Raw genomic sequence first — 10333 nt, 5'->3', positions numbered from 1 at the left:
AAATGCGAAAAGTCCTTTCTAGGGGCAAAACGGTAATTTCATAATTTTTATAATTAAAAATTTTGAAATTAATAAATAAAACATTAAATAATTAAAGTGAAAGAATAATGAAATTAATTTAAAATTTTGAACTAAAAAAATCGATCAATCAAGCTCTCAGGCAAAATTGTTGAGGGTTCGCAAGATATTTCTTTAAGGATCCCTCCATTTTGGGGTCCAGAGAGTTAAAGATATAATAGAGGGGGGGGTTCTCCAAAAAATCAAAGTCAACCAAGCAAGACTAATGTCAAGGTATTAAAAGTCAATCAAGTAAGATTAAATTCAAAATTAAAGTCAATTAAGCAAGACTAAAGTCAAAATCTTAAAGTCAATCAAGTAAGACTAAAGTCAAGGTATTAAAGTCAATCAAATAAGACCAAAAGTCAAAATCCTAATAGAATTCTAATTAAATAATAACTCTATTTGATAGAGTTCTAACTAAAATGTAACTCAACCTAAAATAATTCTAATTAAAATACAACTCTACCTAAAAGAATTCTAATTAAACACAAATTCTATCTAAATCAACCCTTAAAAAAATCTATAAATAGGGGTCCTCACACCCTATTTTCTTATCAAATCATAAATTCTAAGAGAAGTAGGTCAAAAAGTCCCCCTAGCCTCCCATAAACCCTAGTTTTGAAGCCCCAACTCCTTACTTAACACCCATACTTCGATTTTAGCTTGAAAAACACTTAGAAACCCTTCAAAAATACCTCAAAGTCCATAAACAAATCCGAAGAATCCAGATCTAAGGAAGGGATACCTCGCCTCGGAGATCAGAAATCAGATCTCGAGACAGATCGAAGCAAGGAATTTTGTAAAAGGAGTTACTAAATCAGATCTGAGGGAACGATAAAGTTATCTTCGGAAAGGTATAATTTCTTAATTTTTTTATTATCTAGGTTTTTTTTAGCAATGTAATTTATTTGGGCAATTAGTAGAGACCGACTTTGGCAGGGCAGGGTTGGTGCCTAACACCTTCCAACCCCGTAACGTGATCCCTGGACCCTTTTTTCTATCGTAGATTAGTAATGTTTGCCTTTTTTAGAGTCAGTTTGGTTCCTAGACCATAATAACTAGGTGGCGACTCCCAAACCTCAAGGGTCAAAAGCGGATCCGGATACCCTGCGGATCGAGGGCGCTTTCAATTTAATAGAATTCTAACTAAAATATAACTCTACTTAAAATAATTCTAATTAAAATATAACTCTAACTAAAAGAATTATAATTAAACACTAATTCTATCTAAACAAATACTTAAAAAATCTATAAATAAGAGTCTCCACACCCTATTTTCGTATTAAAAAATAAACCCTTAGAAAAATAGGTCAAAAAGCTTCCCTAGCCTCTTATAAATCCTAATTTTGAAGCCCTAACTCCTTACCTAACACCCCTACCTCAATTTTAGCTCAAAAAACACCTAGAAGCCCTTAAAAACACCCTGAAATTCATAAACAAATCCGAATAATCCAGATCTAAGAAAGAGATACCTTGCCTCGGAGATCAAAAATCAGATCTGGAGACAGAACGAAGCGAGGAGTACCATATAAGGAACGATTCTATCAGATCTGAGGGAACAAGACTGTTTTTTTCGGAAAGGTATACATATTACTTATTTTTTTTTATTATTTAGGTCTGTTAGCAATGTAGTTTATTTGGGAATTAGTAGAGACCGGCATTTGCTGGGCGGGGTTGGTGCCTAACACCTTCCAACCCCTTAATGTGATCCTCGGACTCAGTATTTTCTGTAGTAGATTAGTTGATTTATCCATTTAGAGTCCAAATTCAGTTCCTAGACCGTAATGACTAGGTGGTGACTCCCAAATCTCAATGGTCAAAAGTGGATCCGCGTACCCCGCGGATCGAGAGTGCTTTCAGTGGCGAATCCACTGGGGATTATTGAAGATCAGACTTGAAAAACCCAAAGTATGGGAACATTGTCAAAACGACCTAGTATGGGATTATTCTTATTATTTTTTTTTAAGTGTTTGTTTATCGGTTTATTTTTATTTTTATTATTCTTGTTGGTTCAATTATTGATCATTTGTTTGGACTTTGAATACTTGGTTTTGGCATGTTATTTTCTATGGTTCAATCAAGGGTCATTTAGAATGAACCTAAATAATTCAAGATTTAAAAGGTTAATGAACTGAAGATGGAATAATAGTTGTTGAGTCGTGAAATTTTTGGATTTTTTTTGGGTACGTATGGCTGTCCTTTGACAGTTAATTTTTTTATTTTTTATTTAAAAAAAGAAAGAAAGAAAAGGAGCAAGAGGAAGCAGGTGTGCTGTTAGTAACAACAAGAAGATTTTTTTTCTTCTTTTGGGTGATACTGTTAATAACAACAAAAAAAAATTCTGTTTATACGTGCTGCTGTGTACGTTTTTGTTTTTTTTAAAAAAACAAAAAAAAAATAAAGAAAATCAATTAAAAAAAAAGGATTCCTCTCTCTCTCTTGCTCTATCTTTTTCTCTCTCAGTTTCTCTGAGTTGTAATGGTGGCTGAAGTCAATTCAAAAAAAAAAAAATCGTCGATTTGGTGCTAATTGGTATTACTGAAGAAATTATTTCATTCGATTAGATAGATTGGAGAGAAGAAATTATTAGGTTGTTTGAAGTTGAAGTTGAAAAGAGGAGGATAAGAGAATGTCGAAGAAGATGGTGAGTTTGGGGAGTTATGATGGAGAGGTATTCGATGTGGAGCAAGATGTGGCTCTTCAATCTCAGATTATCAAACATATGATCGAAGACGATTGCGCAGACGATGTGATTCCATTGCCCAACGTAACTGGCAAGATCTTGGCTAAGATGATCGAATTCTGCAAGAAAAATGTTGAAACCCCCCACCACCATCAAGACTGACCTCAAGAACTAGAATGTTGACTTTCTCAGGGTTGATCAAGCCACTTTCTTTGACCTAATTTTTGCTGCAAACTATATGAACGTTAAGAGTTTGTTGGATCTGACGTGCCAGACAATAGCTGACATGATCAAAGGAAAGACGCCAAAGGAGATTCGCAAGAAATTTCACATCAAGAACAACTTCATCCCAGAGGAAGAGATGGAAGTCTAGAAAGAGGATCAAGGGCAATAAAGATAGATATTATGCCGGGAGTTAATGATAATGAAACTATAGAGATATATAAATCTGGTGGAGCAGATCCTGGTGGAAATCAGTCTGGTGATCTTTATGTTACAATCAAGGTCCAGGAAGATCATGTTTTGAGAAGAGAAGGCCCTGATATCCTTGTTGGTGCCACTTTGAGTGTTACTCAAGCAATTCTAGGGGGAACTATTCAAGTCCCAACTCTGACAAGAGATGTTGTTCTTAAGGTCCTTCAAGGCACTCAACCTGGTCATAAGGTTGTTCTGGAGAAAAGGGATTAAGGCCAGGAGCTCCGTTTCATTTGGTGATCAATACGTACACTTCAACATCAGCATTCCAACGAATTTGACACAGAGGCAACGTAGTTTGATTAGTGAGTTCATCCTTTGGCAGCAAGGTTATAAAGCAGCAAAAAGAATGTATAGACGTAACTGTTGTGTTTTAAAAAAAAAAAAAAAAAAACACAAAACAAAAAAGGAGGGTGCTGTTGGTCATGCTGAGAGTAAGGGGAGAGAGAATGAGTGTGGTGTGGATGTTGGGTTTGTGTTTGATGGCAGCAACAGAATAATGAAAAATAAAAAAACAATGAATTGAGTATTTTGTGTGCTGTTAGCAACATAAAAGAGAAAAAATGATTGTGTGGCAGCAACATATTAAAAAACAAAGTGTGAGTTTTATGTGGTGGCAATAATATAAGAAAAAAACATGGGTTGTGGGTGTTGGCAGCAAACAGAAAAATATACAAAAAGGGAAGGATATCCTCACCAAGTTAGTAAGATTTCAAATCTCGCTAAAAGTCTTTGACCTCTCCACGTGGCAGAAACATTTTTTTTTCTATAAAAAAATAAAAAAGAGATTTACTTGGTTGATTCATTGTTGCATTTAAAAAAAAAAACAATTTGTTTAAAAAAATAAAAATAAAGGTATCACTTCATAACCCAATAACTATTGTGCTATCCTCAATTCAACATTTTTTGAAGTTTCAAATCACTTTAGTTTCTGTAGACACCCTAATTTGCACGAACCCATTAGGAGAATCCAAATTTCCTCGAATTGATGCCGATTTAGAACTCAAGCTTTTCGACGAACCCGCATTGCCACTTGGCATTATTTTCATGCATACATGCATCATGTCACATAGTTTGCATGCTCAACCTTGTCTCTAATCCAATCTAATTCCATACCACTTACCTAATCCAATCTAATTACATATCACTTCCCTAATCTAATCTAAATCCATACCTAACCCACTTTCCTAATCATGGACCAACCCAATTTCGTATCCATTCTCCATTAACCAACCTATTATCCATAACATAAATCCATAAGCTAAGTCCTACTAAACCCACTCTCAAACCTAACCTTAATACCTGAAGTCCATAACCCATTATCCATGAATCAAGTCCATCTCCAAACCCATAGCCATAATACCCATAGTCTATAGTCCAAGTCCATCACCTAAGCCCAATATAAAGTCTATCACCTAAGCCTAATACCAAGTCCATTCTAAGGTCATTCTCTCACACCCCCTCAAAAGGTGACACATGTTGATCTCTCATAAGCCCCCAATACCCAATACATTATCTAATTGGAGAGTCAACTCTTCCTTGTGAAAATTCAAGAATGCCCTTCCCAAAAAGGTTGGTCAAACCAAAAAGGTTCTTAGGTCTTTGGTAATAATTTATAAAGTTGAGAGAACTTCCAATCATACCCTCAAAAGGTGGAAATCTTCAAGTACATACATTGAGTTCTCCCATTAGTCCATTTCTAAATTATACTTCCATCCTTGTTTTATGTGTTATTTACAAATGAACCAAGGTCTACTTTTCACCTACCACTTCACATTTATACATGTCATTCTCCTACTCACCCTCCCAAAAGTATTTTTATTCTCCAATTAGTTCATTTCAAAAATATACTTCCATCCTTGCTTTATGTGTTATTTACAAATGAACCAAGATCTACTTTTTACCTACCACTCCACCTTTACACATGTCACTCCCTTATTCACCCTCTCAAAAGTACTTTTGATCTCTCATCTCTATTTACCAAAAAATCAAAAATCAAATAATGCTTTTAGAGTTTCTTCACAAATGTCATCTTTACCCTCATACAAATGAAAAATTCAAAAAGAAATAACCTAAACTTTATGTCCATTCTCTTTATTTTTAAGATTGGACCACTTTATCCCAAAAGCTCTCCAAAAACTCTATAAATACCCTTATTTTCTATGAATAACTCATGCTCTCAAGCCCCCATCTCTCAACCTAAAACTCTACCAAAATCCATACTCATTCTCTCATCTTCTAATTTCAACTCACTCAATCCTCAACCATCTTACTCAACTCTCAAGTCTACCTTTCAAGGTTAAAGACCACAAAGGGACAAGGTGGGGTTAAGATGTAGTTTATTTATTTTTAGCTTGCATCTTCTTCTTCTAACCCTTTACTTTATTTTCTTTTTAGATATCCCTTAGGATGTAATGCATACCCTCTCCCATCCCCGGTAGATTGGACTAAGGTTCGATCGAAAGGATTGGGGTTAAAGCCCTTTTTACTTTAATTTCATGCATCATATTGTACACAATGCACACACCCACCTATGCATGACAATGATGAAGAAATGTGTCACCCTCTTGATGGGGTGAAACACCAAGTTTCTAGTCATGCACACATGCATTAAGGTTGTGACCTCAAAGGAACTCCATCATGGAATCTCTCTAAAAGCTCAAACCTACATTCATATTCATAAATTTAATATAACTATATGGGTCATTCTTTTTCATAGAATACCCTTAATTTCACTTTGAAATCAAAACCCTTTGAAAAGGGGACATCTCACTTTAATGCACACACCACCCTTGTCATGCATTCTCATGCATTTTAGTATTTATTTTCTTAAATTTTTACAAAATAAAATGACAAATCAAGGTAACCACCTTTGGTGGAGAGGATGGGGTGCCTAACACCTTCCCCATCCTCTAACCGGACCTCCTTACCTAGATCTTAGGTAGACCTTACCATTTCCAACACATGAAAGTCACTACAATGCCATGGAAAAAATGATTTTCAAAAAATTGATTTGGGTGCCCATTCACGCCCATTTTCAAAAAAGAATGGTGGTGACTTCAAACAATGTAGCCTTGAGGTTCATTGTGAACATTTTATGTTTTCAACTTGGCGACTCCATTGGGGAAACTAGTGGGTCCAAACCGATTTGACTTAGCCATTTTATTTTCTTTTATTTTTCTTTCAAAAAAATATTCAACTTTATTTCTTAGTTTTATTTTTGTTACTAACATATTTGTTGGTTGATTCACTTTGTTGTGTTTATGATTTTCTCTTCTTTGTGGGAATGCATGTAATATTTATTTTATTATCTTGTTGTGATTCAAAATTGTAAGGGTTGATACACATTTGTAATGCACTTGTGCACATTCGATTCATAGCTCATTATACAAACCACCTTCTCCTATTTTTAAATCTAACCCCGGATGCGGGTACTCTCAAGCCCCCTAGATCGTTCATTTGGGGAGGCAGGGAGGAGAGCATCCACCTCAATCACCAATCTAAGAAGTGTACATTTCAATATGCATAGAGGTTTGAAGATTGAGTAACCTCAAACCACCTATAGCCGCATGCATCAAAATACGATTAGAGGCATAGGACACAAATGTCAAGATGTATCAACCCTTGGGTATCATGTAATAATTTTTTTTTTTAGCCCTTGAAAGTAAAGTTGTATAGATTTTAAGTTTTTTTTTTTATTCTCCTTTGTTTCCTTACATGTCCCCCTAGGTAAAGCGGGAAATTTATATATATTTTTTTATGCTTTGCATAAAAAAAAAAAAAAAAAAATTTTACCCCAAGCCAAAAAACAGAGGCTATGTGCCTCAAAATCTAAAAAAAAAAAAAATTCGACGAAAATTAAGGTTCTGGTCTGTTTTTAAAGAGCGGACCAGTACAAAAGCACTTCGGTCCGCTCATTAAAAACGGACCCAAAAAATATTTTTTTTTTTTGCTCATTTCGTCCTTTACATCAGTCTTTACAATTTTTCTCTCGGACTTTATTTTACTTTTAAGTTTTAAGGCTTGAAAATGATTAAATACACCATTTCTATCGTTAAACTTAGGGCCTACCACTAGCTACTTTGTGTTTGATCCAAACGGAGCTCACCTACACTCTACCTATCGAAATTGATCCTGACCCAATGTGGCGTACTATCAACCTTGTCATCATCTATCATTGAGGATTAACTTAAATCGCGCCTACAACCCATAACCACTCCAAATCGGGTCCGTGACTCGTATCCACACCAAAATGGGTCTACGACCCATATCCATTTCCAAATGGGTCCACGACCCATACCCACTTCAAACTGGGTCTACGACCTATATCCACTTTCAAATGGGTCCACGACCCATACCCACTTCCAAATGGGTCCACGATCCATATCCGCTTCAAATGGGTTCATGACCCATATCCATTTCCAAATGGGTCCACGACCCATACCCACCTCAAACTAGGTCTACGACCCATATCCACTTCAAACTGGGTCTACGACCAATATCCACTTTCAAATGGGTCCACGACCCATACTCACTTCCAAATGGGTCCACAACTTATATCCGTTTCAAATGTGTTCACGACCCATATCCATTTCCAAATAGGTCAATGACCCATACCCACTTCCAAATGGGACTACAACCCATGTCCACTTCTAAATGGTTCCACGACCTATATCCACTTCAAATAGGTCCACGACCCATATCCACTTCCGAATAGGTCCATAACCTATATCCATTTCAAACGGGGTCCACGACCCATACCCACTTTCAGATGGGTTCACGACCCATATCCATTTTGAGTCGAATTTACAACCCGTTCCCAATCCAAACCAGATCTATCCTTCAATCTCAACCATGTCCATAATCTATGTGTGAACCATCAAGATCAACAATTGGTTGATCAATTCAAATAAATCCGATCATTTTTTAACAAACTAGATTTGAAAAAGAAAAAATAAAATAAAGAAATTTTAAAGCACCAAATGCAATTTTTGATCAAAGTCGGTGCCTAAGAACGATTTTACCCTGTTGATAGGAGGGGGATAGACTATGTCTATTCAAGGAAATGAGGTAACTTAAGAGTGCCATTGTGCGCCACCTTTTCCTTGGGGATTTGACTGGCTGATCTTGATTTCAAAAAATTGAATAAGGGGCTAACAAAATGGTTTTTTTTTTTACTCAATCTTTCTACAGTAATCCGTCTTTACAAAATGTTTTTCCTAACTCCGTGCTGATAAACGTCCAGCTCCGTACTGACAAACCTTCGATTCTGCGTCGATAAACCTCCGGCTCCTTGTCGATAAACCTCCGATTCCGCACTGATAACCTCCCAGCTCCGTGTTGACAAACCTTCGGCTCCGCACCGATAAACCTCTGGTTTCGTGCCGATAAACCTCCGACTCCGTGCTGATAAACCCCCAACTCCATGCTGACAAACATTTGGCTTTGCGTCGATAAACCTCCAAGTCCGAGCTGATAAACCTCCGGCTTCATGCTGACAAACTTTGGCTCCGTGCCGATAAATCTCCAGCTCCGTGCTGACAAACTTTCAGTTCCGTGTCGATAAACCTCTAGTTCCGTGCTGGTAAACCTCCAGATTTGTGCTGACAAACTTTCAGCTCGGTGTTGACAAACCTCCGGCTTCTTATCGAAAAAACCACCAGCTCTATGCTGACAAAGCTCTAGCTCTGCGCTGACAAAACTTCAGTTCCGTGCCGAATAACCCATAGCTCCGTGCTGACGAACCTCCGGCTCCGCGTTGGCAAACCTCCGACTCCGCGCTAATAAACCTTTAGCTCTGTGCTGACAAACCTCTAGCTCCGTGCTAACAAATCTCTGGCTCCGTGCCGATGAACCTCCAGCCTCTTGCTGACAAACGTCTGGCTCCTCGCCAATAAACCTTCAGCTCCGTGCTGACAAACCCCAGCTCCGTGCCGACGAACCCCAGCTCAGTGCTGACAAAACATCCAACCTCAACCAAATTTAGGGTTTTCTTAATGCAACTTTGTCAATTAATCCAATCTGACCTAATAAATTATCATGCATCTTCATTGTGTAAATGATATATTAACACTAACCTCTTGTCCACAGGTGGCCAAACGACCTAGAAAGAAATACTTGCCATCTGACAATCCTCCATATTTTCTACGGTCGCAACCAATCATGAACACTTTAGAGCAACCTCAACAAACAGTGACAGAAGTAATAACAGATCTCATCTCAAAGCTAGATATAGTTGTGAAGGCATTGGAAAAACACGACAAGATTCTAGATCTGCTAATGGCAAATCCAAGCATCATTCAAGCTATAAAACATCAAGCATCCGATTCAAATCAGGTTGTACCCGAACAACCACAACAACAACCATTACTAGCACAGAATACCTTGCCACCCATGGTTCCAACCAATCTAGGACCACCAATTCATAATCATTGCAATCCACAATGACATGAGGTGGTTCAAGAGGAAGAATGTGAGTTTAGGACAGCTGAAATAAGGAGCACCATAGAAGAGAAACTTGCCAACAAACTCAAGGCAGTGGAAGAGGAGATTAGAAAAATGAAGGGAAAGGATTCTATGAACGGAATGAGGTTCAAAGATCTCTGTCTATACCTGAATGCACTACTACTGCCAAAATTCAAGTGTCCCGATTTTGAGAAGTATAATGGCATCGGGTGCCCTCTGTCCCATCTGAAGCTTTACTATGATTCTATGTGCCAATTTGGTGATGATGACAGGTCGTTGGTTCAGCTCTTTCAAAGGAGTTTAATAGGGGCGGCCCTCTCATGGTTCTCTCAGTTAGATCATTCGCGGATTAAGAGCTAGCAAGACCTGGCTACAATTTTCTCGAAAGAGTTCAGATTCAATACGGACATGGGATTGAACAGAAATGACATGACCAAGATGACTCGAAAGCCAAAGGAAAGTATAAAAGAGTATGCCCAAAGGTGAGGGGAATCGACTTCTAAAGTAAAGCCATTGATGACTGAATAAGAGATGAACACCATATTCATCTCAACTTTGGGCCACTTATTCTATACGCATCTAGTGGGTCATACAACTGCAAACTTCTCGTCATTGGTCCAAGTGGCGGATCGAGTTGAGGACGGCATTCGG

The 10333-nt window shown here is 37.6% G+C and overlaps 1 pseudogene; it reads left to right on the top strand.

Annotated features, from left to right (window-relative positions):
- The first annotated feature begins 2574 nt into the window (after positions 1–2574).
- Positions 2575–3137, top strand: LOC147401543 (SKP1-like protein 1A pseudogene; annotated as a pseudogene).
- The last annotated feature ends 7196 nt before the right edge of the window (positions 3138–10333 follow it).

This window comes from Akebia trifoliata, chromosome 5 (genome assembly GCF_017979445.1).
Source record: "Akebia trifoliata isolate Shusen 1 chromosome 5, ASM1797944v1, whole genome shotgun sequence".
Taxonomy (NCBI): domain Eukaryota; kingdom Viridiplantae; phylum Streptophyta; class Magnoliopsida; order Ranunculales; family Lardizabalaceae; genus Akebia; species Akebia trifoliata.
The sequence above is the reverse complement of the archived record's forward strand: the minus strand, read 5'-3'. Positions and strand labels throughout refer to the sequence as shown.